Source organism: Pelophylax lessonae, assembly GCF_965119305.1.
Source record: "Pelophylax lessonae genome assembly, chromosome: 12".
Classification (NCBI taxonomy): domain Eukaryota; kingdom Metazoa; phylum Chordata; class Amphibia; order Anura; family Ranidae; genus Pelophylax; species Pelophylax lessonae.
This window is the reverse complement of record NC_138779.1, coordinates 122,728,469-122,746,796: the sequence shown is the minus strand read 5'-3', so window position 1 is coordinate 122,746,796 and position 18,328 is coordinate 122,728,469. Positions and strand designations below refer to the sequence as shown.

At 41.0% G+C, this 18,328-nt stretch overlaps 1 protein-coding gene across 1 annotated transcript in view; it reads left to right on the top strand.

Annotated features, from left to right (window-relative positions):
* The window catches only part of OAF (out at first homolog), a 110,068-nt gene that overhangs the window by 56,113 nt on the left and 35,627 nt on the right, over positions 1 to 18,328 (top strand). The gene's annotated exons all lie outside the window — the stretch shown is intronic.

The window sequence follows — 18,328 nt, the reverse complement described above, 5'->3', positions numbered from 1 at the left end:
CCGAGGGAGAGGATCGAGGCTTCGGGCGGCCGCATCGCTGGACCGTTGGACAGGTGAGTGAAATGGCTGGAACTCCGCTTTAACATTTGAAAAAGTGTATTTTTCCCCAAAAAATTGTGTTTTGAAAAACCGCTGTGCAAATACCGTGTAACATATAAAAAATTGCAACACCCACCAATTAATTCTCTTGGGGCCTCTGCTTTAAAAAAAAAAAAAATATATCATATTTTTGAGTGTTTTTTTGTTTTTTTTTTTTTAAAACCTTTTTCTAGCCCCTTTTGTTTGAAGAGCCCCAGACATTCCTAAAAGCACCTCTGCCAAAAAAAAACATCAACCCTTTAATATTTTCCATCCTGAGAAAAAATCTATCAGGACAAGTAGATTGGGACCCTGATTAAGCCTCTTGGACAAGTTGTTTTCTTTTTAAAAAAAATGTGTGCTACATTTCTAATCTATAGAGCGAGTAATTTAAATTATATCCCCAAGATGAAAAAGGCATTTCAAAGGTTCCTCTGCTTTTTTTGTTTGTTTTTTTAACCCAGGGTTGTTGACATGTCGGGGATTTATTCATACAGATTTTAAAAGTTACAGATGGGCCTGCCTAAGTCCACGTTCACACTGGGGCGACCTGTGAGGCGACCTGGTCGCCTCACAGGTCGCCGTAGGTCGCCTTCCATAGAGAAGCTGCGGACCCGTTCTAATAGGAGCGACACAAGTGGGTCCGGAGCTTCTTTGGGGCGACTGTCATAGACTTCAATGTTATGAAGTCCGTGCCGGCCGCTCCAAGGTCGCGGCGCGCTGCTCGCACCGCGACCTCGGAGGTCGCCCCGAGAAGTCGGATCGCCCCAGTGTGAACGGGGCCTTAGAGGAAAGCATTTGTGTTGTTGCCAGCGTAGCAGTGACCAGGAGTTGGCAACAGGATGGGTTGTGGCATGCAGGAGCTGATAATACTCTTGAGAAAATTCTTTCATACCAAAATACCGTAACATGCTAGTGGCAAATCACAAACAGGAAATTACAAACAGAAAATCCCATATTGTGCTAGTGGCAAATAACAAACAGAATTGGAATCAGAGGATCGTCAAGAGCATCAGGATGTGGACGATGGAGGCCCTGTATGAACACATGGGTTTATACATGCATTGTGTGTGCTTCTAATGTTTGTGTGTAATTTGATCAGGTCTGTTCTTTTTCCTGCAAATTCTATTGATCGTGAATAGGATTAAGGTGTGGTTAATTGGGTGTGTCGACTTTGAGCCACACTACTAAAAACACATAGCTGTGGGTTTTCACGGTTAAAAAAGAGGTAAACATAAGGTTTTTATATTCTTAAGAAGACTGACTAAACCTTCCCAGCTAGGCAAACATACAAATCCCATTTTACTTGCGTGCATCTATTTCGATTTATGTTGAACCTGTGTATCGCTTTCCTCTGTGTTTAGTCTGGGAATTACTGACATGTTAGCACTGTACTGGCTTTATTTTCCCTGCAGCTTGTCTGTTTCTGACTTTTGGTTACTACACGGAGTGGGCAAAACAACAGACACCCCCACTTTAAGAACAGAATTTTTCTGGCACTTTTGTTTACAAATTTAAATCAGTATTTTTTGCTAGAAAATTACTTATAACCCTCAAAACATTATATACTTTTTTTTTTTTTTTTATGTATTTATTTATTTTTTATTTATTTTTTTAACAGAGACCCTGGAGAAAAAAATGGCAATCGTTGCAATTTTTTGTCACACGGCACTTGGGCTGCAGTTTTGCAAACGCATTTTTTGGGATAAAGTTCATGTTAATGAATTAAAAAACAAACAATATTTACCCCAATATTTTTATAAAATGTGAAAGCCAAAACGCCGAGTAAATACATACCTAACATGTCACACTTTGAAAACTGCGCACGCACGTGGAATGAAGACCAACTATGGGACTTTAAAAATCTCCATAGGCAACGCCTTAAACGCAAGTTTAGAGGAGGTCTAGCACTAAAATTATTGCTTTCGCTCTTAACGTTCGGGGCAATACGTCACATGAGTGCGCAACATATGTAAGCGCACGCTTCTACTCATGAGCATGTAGGGATGGGGGCGCTTGGAGAAAAAGAATTCTTATTTATTATACTTTTTATTTTTACACTGTCCCTTTTTTTATTTATTTATTTTTTTAATCACTTTTATTCCTATTGCAATGAATGTAAACATTCAATGTAATAGAAATAAGGATGACAGGTTCTTTTTATGGAGAGAACTTGGGTTAAAAAGACCCCAAATCTGTCCTTTTTTTTAAAAGCAAAAGATAAAAAAAAAAACTTCTAGCCTAGACCGAAAGTGATCGGGTCACTCCAGTTAACCAAGGCCATAGAGATGATCAAAGAGGAGAGGGGGGGTGGGGAGAGAGTCCCCTCCCGCCATTTTGGAAAGGGCTGCAGCGGCTCATGAGCTGTTCAGACCTCGGTTTCATAAGAAAGCCAGCCGCAGGCTGTAAAAATGTTTTTAAAAAAATGATACGGAGGTTATGGCTGATGTCTTCAGTCATAATTGCGGTAAACCACTTTGAAAACGGCAACTTTCTAGTCCATGAACACATCCCCTCCTAAATTGGAGCTGCATGGTACAGAGGTCCCTTCTGTAACAGACGTGCCCGTTCAGTCTTTTGTCCACATTTTAACAATGGACACTGGTGGACCTGTGATGGCCTTATAGGTATAGTGTTTGATTTTGCACTTTTATTTTCCATCACAACTGCGCACTTACTCTGGTCAAAGAAATGGCACCTTACAAGTCCTAGATGGATGCGCTCAGTATAAAAGGTTAAAAAAAAGAAGGGACCACCATAGTGCAGAATCTTCCAAAACATCATTTTTATAGCAATAACCCTTACATGGTGGTAGTAGTAAAACAACAGCATTAAATAAAACAAAGAACACCGGCAAGCATGATGACGTCACGTGTGCGGAGGCCGTAGCTGGCCAGATCTTAAATGTGGTGGCTACATTCGTTTTCTGTGTTCAGGTGTTGTTGTTTTTATACATTATAGTCCTGCAAGTAATACACTTCCTGTATCTTCATGTATACACTTATGCACCCCATAGATGAGTCCCCCCATTTTTTTTTTTTTTTTTCGCTTAACCAGCGGGCTGAACGAAAAAAAAAAAACTGACTTGATACAATAGCTCAACGGGGAAGATTCACACACATTAGTTGTGGATGCGGGAATCTTACCCTCTGAGGTATTGTATTCTGATGTGGGGAAGCTTGCATGCCATCAGAATACACTGATGAGCTATAGCCTGCGGCACTGATTGAGTGGTGAAAACCTGAGAGAGCTTGTACAGAAGTTGATCGGCAGACCTCCCTTGCCATACATGGATCAATTAATGTATGGCCAGCTTTACATTTCCACTGTATCTGTAGAAGGATCCATGGTTGTCACATAAGCTGGACTTCAACAATGATTGCACTTTTTCCTCTCCATTACATGGTGGATTGATGCGACTAGTCGTTTACACAATGAGCTGCTTCCAGGACAGCTCAAAGGAATTGACAAAGACCCTGCATTTCTGGCAAGATCAAACCAATAATATGCTTGCCTTTTGGAGTAGAGTTGGCCAGTCAATGGTTTTGCCAGAACTCTGATCATCTTCTTCAGCTAATATTAAATGTCCTGTGCTGGTAGGCTTAGTATTTGATAGGGATGCACCGAATATTCGGCGGCCGAACATTATTCGGCCGAAAATAGAAAAAATAGCACTTTCGGTGTTCGGCCGAATAAGTCAAAAGGCCGAATAATTTTGTGCCGAACAATAGGGCTGAACGGTAGTCGATATGATATCGACTATCGTTCTGTGGCCGTAGGCGATATTCATATCGCCGAGGTCACGATATTTACAGGGGGAAGGGACTCGGAGGAGGACAGGAGGACTCACAGACTTCCGTGTTAGGCAGGGGAAGCCGGGACACTTCAGCGGTGAGCATACATACATTACTCACTCGTGCACTGCAGCCCGCCCCACACATTCAGTGAGTCTTAGTCTCCTCCCTAGTTTTTTCAATGGCACATTCAGGAAGCCAATCACGCCGTGATTAGCTGCACAGCGAACCAATCACGCGTGCCTGCACACCTGATTGGTTCCGCTGTGCCGCTACTCACGGCGTGATTGGCTTCCTGAATGTGCCATTGAAAAAACTAGGGAGGAGAGTAAGACTCACTGAATGTGTGGGGCGGGCTGCAGTGCACGAGTGAGTAATGTATGTATGCGGCTGTGCTCCTTTCCAGGCTCCTACTAGTCCACCTCCAGCCTCCTACTACCACCACTATGAGAGACTGTCTGTCATAATCTGATCGAGTCCACACTGACACTGACTGACTGTCACTGAGTAATTGATGTTACCACATTAACCCTGACCTGCCCAGTGCCCTGTATCTGCAATTAAAATTTACAAGGCTGCCTGCATGCTTCCTGATTTCCATTCCCAGCATCCTTCCCAATCCCTACAGTGTCACTAACATTAACCCTATGGTACAAGGCTGCAGTGTGCACTGAATCCCATTCCCTACAGTAACATTTAGGGAGAGCGACATGAGAGGACAAGAGAGAGAGAGAGAGAGACATGAGAGGACAAGAGAGAGAGAGACATGAGAGGACAAGAGAGAGGACAAAAAAATGGCAAAATAAATGGAAAAAATGCGAAAACACTGCGTTCGGTATTCGGCCTTCGGCCAAACATTTCATTATTATTCGGCTTCGGCCAAGAATTTCATTTCGGTGCATCCCTAGTATTTGAGTGGCTGCTCTGGGAGCCAGTAGTAGCTCTTTCTACATGATGCAAGCTGCTTTTGGGGATCAAGATCCCTGTGGAAGTGGACTTGGGCTTGGTGTAGATAGGACTATGTGGAATGTGAAAGACTTCTGGTCTAAATCAATGGTCTCCTAACTGTTGTCCAGGGGCCAGATGAGGCCCTTTGCTTGCCTTTATCAGGCCCTTGAGACCCTATTCCTCCCGCTTATACAAGGCACTATTCCTTCTACACCAACAATGGAGCTTAATTCCTGTCACTGACACCAACAAAAACAGCAACTTATATATGCGTATTGCGGTTGGCAAGTGATTAAAAAAGTAGTTCCACATTTGCTGAGAAGTCACATACAATATATGTCCTGCCAACTATTTGTATTGGAACTTATCCATAATTAGAATGTGCATTTGTTTACATTATTCTACCTCTGTGTCTGTCTAGGTCTGGAAAAACAAAATGAAAAAGGACTGCATATTTTTTTGTTATTCCGGACCTAAACGTGACAGATCAGAGGTAGTCTGATGGAAGTCCATAAGGCCATCACGGCTTCACCAACGTGTGCTGTCTAAATGCAGATGTAAATGGGACGCCAACCTATAAGGCCATCACAGGTCCACCAGTGTCCATTGTTAAAATGTGGACAAAAGAATGAATGGGTACGTCTGTTACAGAAGGGACCTCTGTACCATGCAGCTCCAATTTAGCAGGGGATGTGTTCATGGACTAGAAAGCTGCTTTAACAACCTGCCTATTATCAGAACATTTGAAAAGGGGACAGTTTTTGTCCATTTTCTGCAAATAAGGAGAACTAAGAATATAATAAGTTTGCTGTATAGCGTAAAGCAGGGTTCTTCAAACTATGGCCCTCCAGTTGTTGAGGAACTACAATTCCCATCATGCCTAGTCATGTCTGTGAATGTCAGAGTTTTACAATGCCTCATGGGATGTGTAGTTCCGCAACGGCTAGAGGGCCGTAGTTTGAGGATCCCTGGCGTAAAGGGAATCTAAACTCAAAAACAGATATTTTATTTATTGTAGCTGAGTAACATTTTCTAATAAAAATTCTTAATCCTGCGCTCAGCGAAATAAACTTTGAACAAGATTGCTGCTCCACAGTATCGATCCAAATACAAGATGCGTAACCAATATGTAATAAACCTGGGTGCGCTATCACTTTTAAATGAATATACATAAATACATATACAGGCTTCAATCCTAAATTCAAATAATCAAAGTGCAGAAGTTCATGAAGTGCAATACAAATTAAATAAAAAATGGCAATCATTTCATCAATATACACTGGAAATTCATGCCATAAACAAAAGTAAAAGTCAAAATCCAGATCTACGTGAAAAAGTCCCTGGAAATGACCATCTTCAGGAAAAGGTACACACAAAGGTATCGCGCAGGAAAGTATGCCTCAAAATCATTCCACCCAAAGGATTAATAGGCGGCTTACCAGAATGGGGGATCCCGTATAGAGATAATTTAAAGTGGATGTAAACCTGATTCATGAAATTTGACCTAGGCACATATATCTGCAGTGTTTTCTTATATCTCTCCAAAGCCCTTAAATCCAGTGGCGTTCTCCTTCTCCGTTCTTCTGTTATCAGCATGATTACTTCTGACAAGTTCTCTGTCAACTGAGAAAACCAGGCTGAGTTTTGTGTCAGGTGGGTGCTATAAATTAGCAGAGAGCTGGTCTATTCTCAGCACATTCTTTTCTTCCTCTGCCTATGTGGAGAGGGGATGTGTGCCTTTCCTCCAATCAGCTATCACACAGTGTATGCCAAGACTACACTCCCAGTGATGCAGAGTAAGAGAAAATTTCTAACACAATATGCATTTTCTAAAGAATTTAGCAAACTGAAGACAGCAGATATGCATGTAAAACTTATGTAGGGAGATTGTTTCATCCCTGTGTATCATCTGAGACACGCACGGACCACACTGCAGGCAGCTGTGCCTTCGCAAAAATCATGCTACATCCCAGAGTCTTGTTTTTAACCTAATAAATATGACCTTATAAGGAATAATGCACTATTAGTCCTTCTTTTTCTACTCTATCTATCCACCTGTGACCCTGGAGACGCTGTTCATTCTTTGGTCCATGGATCCATCCCTTACCAGCATACATGTTTATTGACCCTTTTGGGTCTGATAAGAAGCCAATCCAACCCTTTTTTTTTTTTGCACATTGGTGATGCATGCAGCACTCAAACGATCAAGTTGTCACCGGTTGAGCTTATTATCTTATATGGACTTTACGTTTATTTTATTTTTATTTATATTTAAATTCTATTGCACGTTTAGCTACATATGTGGGCACATATTGGCAATGTTAAGTGTTTGATTTTGCACTTCTATTTTCCATCACAACTGCGCACTTACTCTGGTCAAAGAAATGGCACCTTACAAGTCCTAGATGGATGCGCTCAGTATAAAAGGTTAAAAAAAGAAGGGACCACCATAGTGCAGAATCTTCCAAAACCACATTTATATAGCAATAACTCATACATGGTGGTAGTAGTAAAACAACCGCATTAAATAAAACAAATGACACCAGCAAGCATGATGACGTCACGTGTGCGGAGGCCGTAGCTGGCCAGATCTTAAATGTGGTGGCTGCATTTGTTTTCTGTGTTCAGTTGTTGTTTTTTCACATTATAGTCCTGCAAGTAACACACTTCCTGTACCTTCATGTATACACTTATGCACCCCATAGATGAGTCCCCCCATTTGTTTTGGCCAGCTTTACATTTCCACTGTATCTATAGAAGGATCCATGGTTGTCACATAAGCTGGACTTCAACAATGATTGCACTTTTTCCTCTCCATTACATGGTGGATTGATGAGACTAGTCGTTTACACAATGAGCTGCTTCCAGGACAGCTCAAAGCAATTGACAAAGACACTGCATTTCTGGCAAGATCAAACCAATCATATGCTTGCCTTTTTGAGTAGAGTTGGCCAGTCAATGGTTTTGCCAGAACTCTGATCATCTTCCAGCTAATATTAAATGTCCTGTGCTGGTAGGCTTAGTATTTGAATGACTGCTCTGGGAGCTAGTAGTAGCTCTTTCTACATGATGCAAGCTGCTTTTGGGGATCAAGATCCCTGTGGAAGTGGACTTGGGCTTGGTGTAGATAGGACTATGTGGAATGTGAAAGACTTCTGGTCTAAATCAATGGTCTCCTAACTGTTTTCCAGGGGCCAGATGAGGCCCTTTGCTTGCCTTTATCAGGCCCTTGAGACCCTATTCCTCCCGCTTATACAAGGCAAAAAAAATGGGGCACTATTCCTCCCAATGACACCCATGATGGGGCACAATGTCTTCCCTAATACCAACATTGGGGCACTATTCCTCCCACTAATACCAATGATGGGGCATTCTTTACTCCCATTGACACCAGGGCATGTTCTACTCACACTGGCCACAGTCCAGGCCCCCTCAAAGTCTTAAGGACAGTAAACTGGCGCTTTGTTCAGGAAGTGTGGAGACCATTGGGCTAACTGATACAGCTGGGTAACTTGTGAGGAAAATTTCTGCAGGTGCCACTTTGATCACTGATGTGCAGATGGATGCTGGGATGTTTATGACCAAAACAGTGTGTAATGCTCCTCATTCAGGATGTTGGGTTCCAGAATTGATTGTGTTCACTGTCACGTTGGTGAACTGAAAAGGGCCTGTCATGTAGAAGTGTGTTTATACAGAAGCAGAGTGGAGTATGGCCTGTGGCCTGTTCTATGACGTGTCTATGCAGCACCATTGTATTTATTGTTAGTTGATTTGCAGCACTTATCATTTTGCTCTGTAAAGGTTGGATAATGTAAAACATGTGGTGATTTAGTGGAGCTGTCTTCATTATTACCTCCAATAAGCCATCATTAATTTCACATTGAGCTGATAAAGTGTGGTGTATAGTGTTCTGGCAGCAAAACTTTGGAAATGTACAGTATGATTCTAATGAGGCTTCACGCCCTGGGTCGTAAAAAATGCTGTCTACTGATAGTTATGCCTCCCACAATACTAATCTTCTCCCTAATGCTTATCTCTGCTGTGTATACTCGCCTTCTGTCCTGGCACCAGAACAAAGTACTACCTTGTAAAAAGTGGTACATAGGACAACTTACTAGAAGTCCTCATGCACACAGGGCATTAAAAAAAAAAAACGACCTGCAAAGCCAGTACCGAAAAAGCAGCTGGAAAAAAGTACAGGACACACTTTTAATATCTTTTTGCATTGGTGTTAATGCGTGTTTAGCAGAGTTTCTTTACCTCTTTCCTTTTCCACTCCCAAATACAATTACTACAGAGCACAAGTCACAAGACATGTCAAAATCAATGGTTCCTTGTGAGAGCCGTCTTAACTGATCCGACTTTCAGCCCATTGATTTGAATTTAAGTCGAATCATCATGATCTAACTTGTGGCATGCAACTTGTGCTCTGAAGATCACAAGTTGAAGGGGAATCCCATGCCAAAATTTAAAAAAACACGGTGTGGGGTCCCTCCCCCCACCCCAATGCACCTTGTCCCCATTCACCCCCCCCCCCCCAAAATAAAAGCAGTTTAGTGTAAATAAAAACAAGAGGTTTTTTTTTTTTTGACAAGTTCTTTGTTATTCAAATGTTTTGCCATCGTAGCCTCAATGTGTCTTCTTCCTCTGGTCTATTCTCCCTCTGGTGGTTTCTTTTCCATCCGCTTTCTTCCTCCTTTTGGTCTTCTTCCTCTTGGTCGTCGTCTTTTTTTTTTTTTTTTCCCCCTTGGTCGTCGTCTTCTTCCCCTTGGTCTTCTCTGTGGCTGCTGTCATCTCCGCCGCCAACCCAGTCCTCCTCCGACACTGGCTCCCGTGGTTGTGCCAGATCCGTTCTCTGCCGGTTCTTATATAGCCATGGGGTGTGGCCATCTGATGAGATCACCATGAGACTCCGCCCCTTATTTATGATGTACCCCCATATTCATTCCCATGGGGGGGCAGATCTCGTGCTCCCCTTTGTTAAAAGGGGCTTCCAGATTCCGATAAGCCCCCTGCCTGCAAGCCCCCACAACCACCACCCAGGGTTGTTGGGAAGAGGCCCTTGTCCCCATCACCACTAATGAGTATTCTTCACACTGGCTACCAATGTAAACCAAAGAAAGTTAAAGCTGTGTGCTGAAAGCACAAAACAGACACTCACAATAAATTGTCCAACCCAAAAGAAATCACATAATGTGATGGTGGGTAGATCCACAGCTGACATCAACTGACCAGCCAGAGAGGGGAACCAGGTGTCGGATAGATCTTAATGGGGAAGTAGCACAAGAAAACGAAAATCTGCAGCTTTGGGAGAAATCGGATCCAAGGGAGATCCAAAAGCTTGCAAGAAAACAAAGGTGCCAAGGCGCTAGGACAGTAAAAAAGTGTCAGACTGTATTGTACACAGAATATCCAAACCATACATTTAGCCAAATGGAGAGCAACACCGAGGTAAAGGGTGGTAATCCATAAAACAGCAACACCTAGCAAGAGAGGGATCAATACGCTGGATGATGGTGAGTTGGGAATGCCCCTTTCTCAAAACAGCCCTGAAATGTGCATGCCCCCCACTTCCTCCTTACCATAGGTTGCTGTCTTAATTGTTTGAGGAAGGCCGGTACAGATGCTGTTTGTAGTCCTATTCTGAAGGTCCTTGCTCACTATCCTCCAGCTCAACGATCCCTCTCTTGGTCTGTGTTGCTGTGCTATGGATTACCACCCTCTCCCGCGATGCTACTCTCCGTTTTGCCTAAATATAAGCTTGGGTGTTTTGTGTCCTATAAATTCTGACACTATTTACTGATCTAGTGCCTTGGCATCCTTGTTTTCTGGATACCAATGTAAGTTCCTTTCCCCACTGACCCCCAATGAAGTGTGTTTTTGCAGGGGTTCCATGGGACCTGAAAAATATTTTAAAGGTCGCTATGTGTGATAAAGTTTGAGAAAGGCTGGGCTAGTAACAAACCGATTATTTTACTTTCTGCTCTGTCCCTGAATTCTTTGGCTGGTCTATTTTTCATATCATGAAGATAACATTTGATAGGATCCCATGGGATTTTGTGCATGTTCTGCAATGATGCCTCCCCTGTCGCAGACTTAAAGTGGTTGTTAAACCAATACTATAAAATAATCGAAATCCCCTCTGTAATAAAACAGTAATTAAAATCACTCACTAAACTACCCTTCCATAGCCCTGTGATCCTTAACTTGACACACTCCAGACCTGGGGGACCTCACCAGGGTCCTAAACTGCAAACGCATTTTGAGTTGAAGGACTTGTACAGTTAGGCCTGAAGAAGGGGTAGGCTTCGAAATGTGCTAGCTGTTTAGGACCCCGGTGAGGTCCTCCAGGTCTTAAGAGTGTGCTGAGTTAAGGATCACAGGGCTACAGAAGGGTAGCTTGATGAGCAATTTTAACTACTTGTTGACCGCCCTATAGCAGTTTTACTGCTACATGGTGGCAGCTGTGCTCTGGATGACATGTACATTTACGTGATCAAGCACTTCTAAAACAAGGCATAATTTAGTGCTGACAGGGAGGAAAGTGATGGATTCTGTGTTCCTGCAAAGCAGGGACCCAAACTTCTCTCTTCCCCCTATTAAAAGCACTACACACAGTAAATGGCAAACACTGGCTAGGCACACAGTTAACCCTTTGATTGCCCTAGATGTTTAATCCCTTCCCAGCCAGCGTCATTAGTACCGTGACAGTGCATGTTTTTAGCACTGATCACTATATTGGCGTCACTGGTTCCCGCAGTCAGTATCAGTGTCCGATTGTCCACCGCACTATCACAGTCCTGCTATAAGTCGCTGATCGCCACCATTACTAGTATAAAAAAAATCAACTATATATCCCAGTGTTTGTAGATGCTATAATGCATAAACCAATCAATATACGCTTATTGGGATTTTTTTTTTTTTTTTTTTTTAAAAAAACATAGCAGAATACATATTCGCATGCATTTTTGAAGAAATTTGATTTTCTTTCAATTTTTTTATTGGCCAGGTTTTATAGCACAAAGTAAAAAAATTTGTGTTTTGTTTTTTTTTTTGTTTTTATAGCGCAAAATAAAAGAACTCTGAGGTGATCAAATACCACCAAAATAAATCTATATTTGTGGGGAAAAAAATTACAAATTTTATTTGGGTACAGCTTTTTATGCCCTACGCAATTGTCAGTTAAATGAATGCAGTGCCATATCGCAAAAAGTGGCCTGGTGATGAAAGGGGGTAAATCTTCCGGAGATCAAGTGGTTAATTCACATGTTTGTGAGTATAACCCACTTATGCTGGTTTTAAATTTGATAAAACACTGTGGAATAATGCACTAGGCTGGTGCGCCATTTTTTATTTGATTTTTTTGTAGTACACACATGCGAATGAGGCCGAAGAGTCAACCTATGTAGGGTATACTTTTACTTTATTTGTAAAACACATATTAGATGTATATAGTGTAGTTAAAAACAGATTTAAACTTCCAAAACTCCCAAAAAAAAATCAAAACCATTGTAGTATCCCTTTTTTCAAGTAAGGTCTGCTAGAAGTGAAGAATATGGCTACACTCTCCTGTAACCCCAAGGCAGTTCTTGACAGCATAGAAGTAACAAATAATTAACAGGTACCACTGGTCCAGCAACATTCTAATAACAATGTAGAGTTTCATGTTGGGCCTGAATTATTTTCTTCACAATAACGACAAATGTAATACACAGTGTGGGAGGTATAGTAGGTAGGCATGGAATCTTTCCCTTGCATTGTGTGAATGCTGCCAGTGATGACGAGGCAAATCTACAATGATTGATTTTATAACCTCCCTCATCGCAGCCAATTTATTGAGTATTTCACAGCAGTATGATTTATGATTTATGTGTGACTTACAAAGTTAAGATTTACTTTTACTTGCTTGGCATGAGGTTCTAGAAGTTTATATGTGTTGCTGTGGTAAAAACTCCCGTTAGCGCACCATGTCACCTAATGTTCACTATAGGTTTCTGGGCTTCTTGCTGGTGACAATAGTGGACCATGCCTGCATAGTGTGGTTTTGAAACCACCATAGGGTGACAGCAAAAGGGCACAATTCAGGGACGGGAACAGAACATTGTCACCCTATAAGAGCCTGAGCAAGGACCTTCAAGATGGAATCACCAGGTATTTTAATAAAAGCTGCAGATTTAGAAATATTGAAATTTTACTAGTGGTGCACCGTAAAGAAAATTCCAGTGCCGCAACCGAAAATTCAGGATGCACTTGGTCCAAACCAAAATTGACAGTTTTTTTTAAAAATGTATATATTTTTATAAATTGTATTCTAGTCAACTTTTTAGTTTAATCTCATGAATTTAAATGATTATGAATTTATTGTCGGCCATTATCGGTACCTTTCGAAGCGGCGTTGCTTGCTTTATTTTTGGTGCATATTTGGTCAGTAAAGAAAAAAAACCCCACCCCATTGAAATGCATTGAAAACGCAGCAAGAACGCATTAAACATGCACTTTTGATGCATTTTTTAAGTCACATGGCGTTTTAGGCAGCCAATATCAGCACTTTTTTTTTCTTTCTACACAATGCAGGAAACCCTATTTCTCTTTCGTTCATTGACGGAGACAGCGCCATATCTTCTTTGATTCTTGGGTTACAGGACAGGAGTAGAACACTAGGCAGAAAATAATTGGCTACGCCTATAGGGCAGTCCTAGGGGGTATAATCCCACCTCTTGCTATAGGACTTCAGTTTTTTTCTGCCTAGTCGGGATTAAGGACCTAGTTCCTTGCTGGGATCTCTGATCCTAGTATTTTTTTCCTTTTTTAAACTGTATTTTTTTTCTTTTATTATGATGATGATTTTCGGTGCATCACTAAAATTTACTTTTGAAGTTACATCAAAATGTTAGAGAATATATGAGATTTCAGCGATTAGCTTTAAATATTCTTTAGAGATGTCTTTATCAACAATCTGACATTTGCGGGTTATGTTACCTCTTAAAGGGTAAGTTCAGCTTAAAAAGAAATTGAACAAACATCCCATACCCTATGACCTCCAGCCCCTCCCACACGCACCCCTTCATCCCTGGTTCCATGCAGTTAACCTCTGTGGGTGATGGTTTCGCTGTTCACGCAGTCTGATGCAACGGTTCTGGGGTAACTACAGCGGGATGGGGTGGGAAGGGCGTAGTTCACGTTCTTCAGAAGAAATGAAAAGGTGAACTAACCCTTCAACAAAACTTTTTCACGTCCAGATTTTTTTAGGGGTTGGAAGTTGTCGTGCATTACCCTAAATATTTAACATGCCAATATAACTTTTGTTATATTTAGGGCTGCACTGATACGGATACCAGTATCTGTGCCGATACTGAGCATTTTCATGAGTATGTGCTCTGATACCTTTGCAGTGTGATGTGAGCCCATACAAAATGAATGGGTTCAAATTGCACTGCAACGAATCGCATGCAATTTAAATAGGAATGTGGTGCAATTCCTGTCTGAATTGCATGTGGTTCCCCTGCCGCTACTGTGTGAACTCAGGCTTGTCATAGTGACTCCTGCTTGGGTTTACAAAGGAGTGCTGTGGGAAACTGCATGCAATTCAGACAGGAATCGTACCACATTCCTGTTCAAATCGCATGTGATTCTTTGCAGTGCGATTTAAGCCCATTCATTTTGTATGGGCTTAAATCGCACCACAAAAGTATCGGTACTTGCTATTGGCGAGTACCTAAAGAAAAAAATACCTGTTGATACTTTCCAAAATCATGTGAGCTGATACCTTCCTGTGACTGTTCTCAGTTTAGCATTGTTCACAGCTGTCTTTTTATGAACTACAGGACAACTCCATTTGGGAAGAGGAGGGGGGAGGTGTTTTGTAGCCCTGCCCTAGGGTAATAACGCTCCTTCTTCATAGATGCTGTACAGTTACATGGTTTCTGGCAGGATTTCTATTTGAAAACCAAGAGGAAAAAGTCTGAAAAGGAGAAAACCAATGTAGCAACTACATCTAAGGACCAGTAAGGTGCAGCATGTTCTTGGGTTTAGATCAAATTTAAACATTGAGACTTTTTCAAGTCGGGTTTTTTTTCTTCTCCTATTTCTGAACATAGCGTGGGTGGACTATGATGCTGGATTTCATTGTTTAAGTGTATGATGTGGCAGGAACCTTTCCTAGGAATTTGTTCTAGTGACTCACTTTGAACTTTGCCTGAAAATCTGATGTGGTTTCTTTTTTCTGATTTCTCCTCCTCACTCTGTGTACTCAGTGGTGATTTTCTTCCCCCCCCCCCCCCCCTGTATTTCCCTCTGACCCATACTTTGTATAAATCTTCTTCCACTCAGTTTTTCCAGATCTGCAATTTTCATTTTGTCATTTTTCCTGGACAGTAGACTTTCCCTTCCCCTCTTTGTTCATTTTATCTAGCTGATCCCTGCTAAACTCATTATATGAATGGCTTTTGTGTCTGCTCCCTTGTAGAGGTTGAAAAATAAAAAACGATTTAATATCTTGTTTGTTCCCTCTTGAAGTGATTTGTAGACAATGGCAGCTGACCCTTGGAGTGACCAATAATAGGCTTTAGGTTAGTAAGGGCTCCTCTGGAAGTTTATCTGCTCATGTATGCCATATTTCAATTCATATTACAACCCGGGAAATGTATTTTGCAAGTAAAGCGGAAAAACACTGCATGTGAGCACCACAAACAAAAAAAACACTATTAATATATTTATATTAATAGTGTGTGTGTGTGTGTGTATGAAATATATATATATATATATATATATATATATATATATATATATATATATATTCAAAGCAAACTCCCCGATTCATGTCTAGTTTTTACTTTTGGTTCTACTTTAACTGTAATCTTAGAAACACTTTCTGCTATTTTTTTACACAAAAACAAATAAACTAACACCAAATGTGATGTTGGGTATTGCTGGTTGTTTCATTCTGTTCCTTCCTTCCTTCCTTCTTTCCTCTTTTTTTTTTTTTTTTTTTCCACATGGGAATTTTCTCTTCATTTTAGTTTTTGGGTCTGCTTTGGGTTTATTATACAAGCCAGAACATATCAATTTGTTAATCCAGTTGTCTTTTTGTTCCGTCTTTTCACAATCAAGCCCCTGTAATGAAGGTGTGTGGTGACCCCAGACCATCTGATTTCATTTACTGAAGTCTGAGCCACAGTACAAGTTTCCACTTCTCTGTCTTCAGCAAAGAAAAGCTGATTGGTTACTTATGTCCGTTTTATATTTCTATATCATGTTATTGAACCATCTTGTATGTTCAGTGAGGTGAAATTGCTGGAAGTGTGATTGTAGTGCTACGGTGCTATAGAGTTTGTGTGTATAATAAAAAAAAAACATATATATATATATATATATATATATATATATATTATCTATCTCTCTTTCTCCTCTCTATCTATCTATCTATCTATCTATCTATATATATATATATATATATATATATATATATATATATATATATATATATATTTTATCTAAAGGAGGGGGCACAAGAAGGGGGCAGGACCTTAAATATGCTTCTGAGAACACACCATACAAGTCATGTACAAAAATAGGGGCATAAAAACCTACAGTTTATGCCATACAGTGCAAAATTCATATCATGAAGGCATAAGAGTTCATGTGTATATTCAATAGAAGCTTGGTGTGGTTGATGCGTTGCGTGGGGACCCCCGCTTCCTCAGCACCATGCAAACATGTACAATATATATTTTAATATATATAATATTAACTTTGAGGATATGTTGCTCTTGTTTGCGCCATCCGATCAAAACAAAATGCCAAGAAAAAAGGTCTCCAGGCGAGAGTTTTGCCTGCCTAGCCCATGGAAGAAGCCCACCACAGATGAGCCTGAAATGATGTAATATCTAAAGGTGTAAAGGAGGTGTCCCAATGGAAGGGCCATTGATCATCATGATCTTATGTATGTGGAGAACGGGTAATAAATGTACTCAAACTGCTTGCTGCACCTCAATTGACCAAAAAGACCATCCCAGGTACTCCAGTGAATGAATTGATAACCTCCTACAGCACACGCTGAGAGCATGTAGACTAATATATATATATATATATAGAGACTAATCTATATATTTACTCATAAGTTTACATACCCTGGCCGAATTTATGATTTCTTGGCCATTTTTCAGAGAATATGAATGATAACACAAAAATGTAAGGTCCTTCTTTATAGTGAGCTTGTTTGCATAGTATGGACAAGGTACTGGTTTGATTTGAGTTCTTTTTGCTGTGGTGCAATTGATGAGAATGTATGGTATATACTAAAAAAAAAGAAAAATGATTTTGCTAATGCTCAAAGTCATTCTAAAGCTGAAACAACAGGAAATCTCCCCAAAGTGAGGTGTAATCCACTCTTGGATGTCAGCCAGAACACCTGTTCTGGTACATTTTGGGTTTTGCTTCACTTTTTATCCTGGTAACATAGTGTGATGTGAGGAAAAAATGCATTTTGATGATCTGCCAGGTATTGGATCACTAGTTACCGCCACCTGAGCTCTTTTACTGATCTATTGCATACGCTGACATTTGTTGTGTTGTCTAGAAAATATCTTCTTTAACCACTTGCCGACCGCCGCACGACTATCTACGTCGGCGGTCAGCCCCTCACAGGCAAACTAACGTAGGGCTACGTTGCTTGCTTGTGAGGGTCTAGGGAGCGAGCGCGCGCCCCCCGGGGCGCGCTCCCGCTCCCGCGTGGTCACGGACCCCCCCGCGCGTGTGACCAGCGGACCCGATGTCCGCCGGTCACTCGGCGATCGGCGGGGGAGAGGGAGAATGTCAGGCAGCTTGTGTAAACAAACTGCCTGTCATTCTCTTCGCTGCAAAGACACTGATAAAACGGATCTGGTATGTAGATCCGTTGATCAGTGTCTTTACAGCTAGAGCCACAGCCAATCACAGTAGAAACCACGCCCCTAGGGACACACACAGCCCCTCCCTTCCAAATAAAGTTAACCCCTTCACTACCAGTGTATTTTTACAGTAACAGTGCATATATATAGCACTGATTACTGTAGAAATGTCACTGGTAACCCCAAAAGTGTCAAAAATGTCAGTCAAGGGTCCGATCTGTCCGCCGCAATGTCGCAGTACCGCAAAAAAAATCGCAGATCGCCGCCATTACGCGTTAAAAAAAAAAACAACAAAAATGACAAAAATCTTTCCCTTTGTTAGTAAACGCGATAACTTTTGCGCAAACCAATCAAAATACGCTTTTTGCGATTTTTTTTACCAAACATAGGTAGCATAAAATAAATTGGCCGAAAATTTTTAAAAATTTTGATTTTTACATTTTTTTTTGGGGGAATTTCATATAAAAAAATGTGAAAAATATTGCTATTTTTGCAAAATTGACGCTCTTTTTTTGTTTATAGCGCGTGATCAAAAAATCGCACAGGTGATCAAATACCACCAAAAGAAAGCTCTGTTTGTGGGAAAAAAAGGACGTCAAATTCGTTTAGGTACAGCGTCGC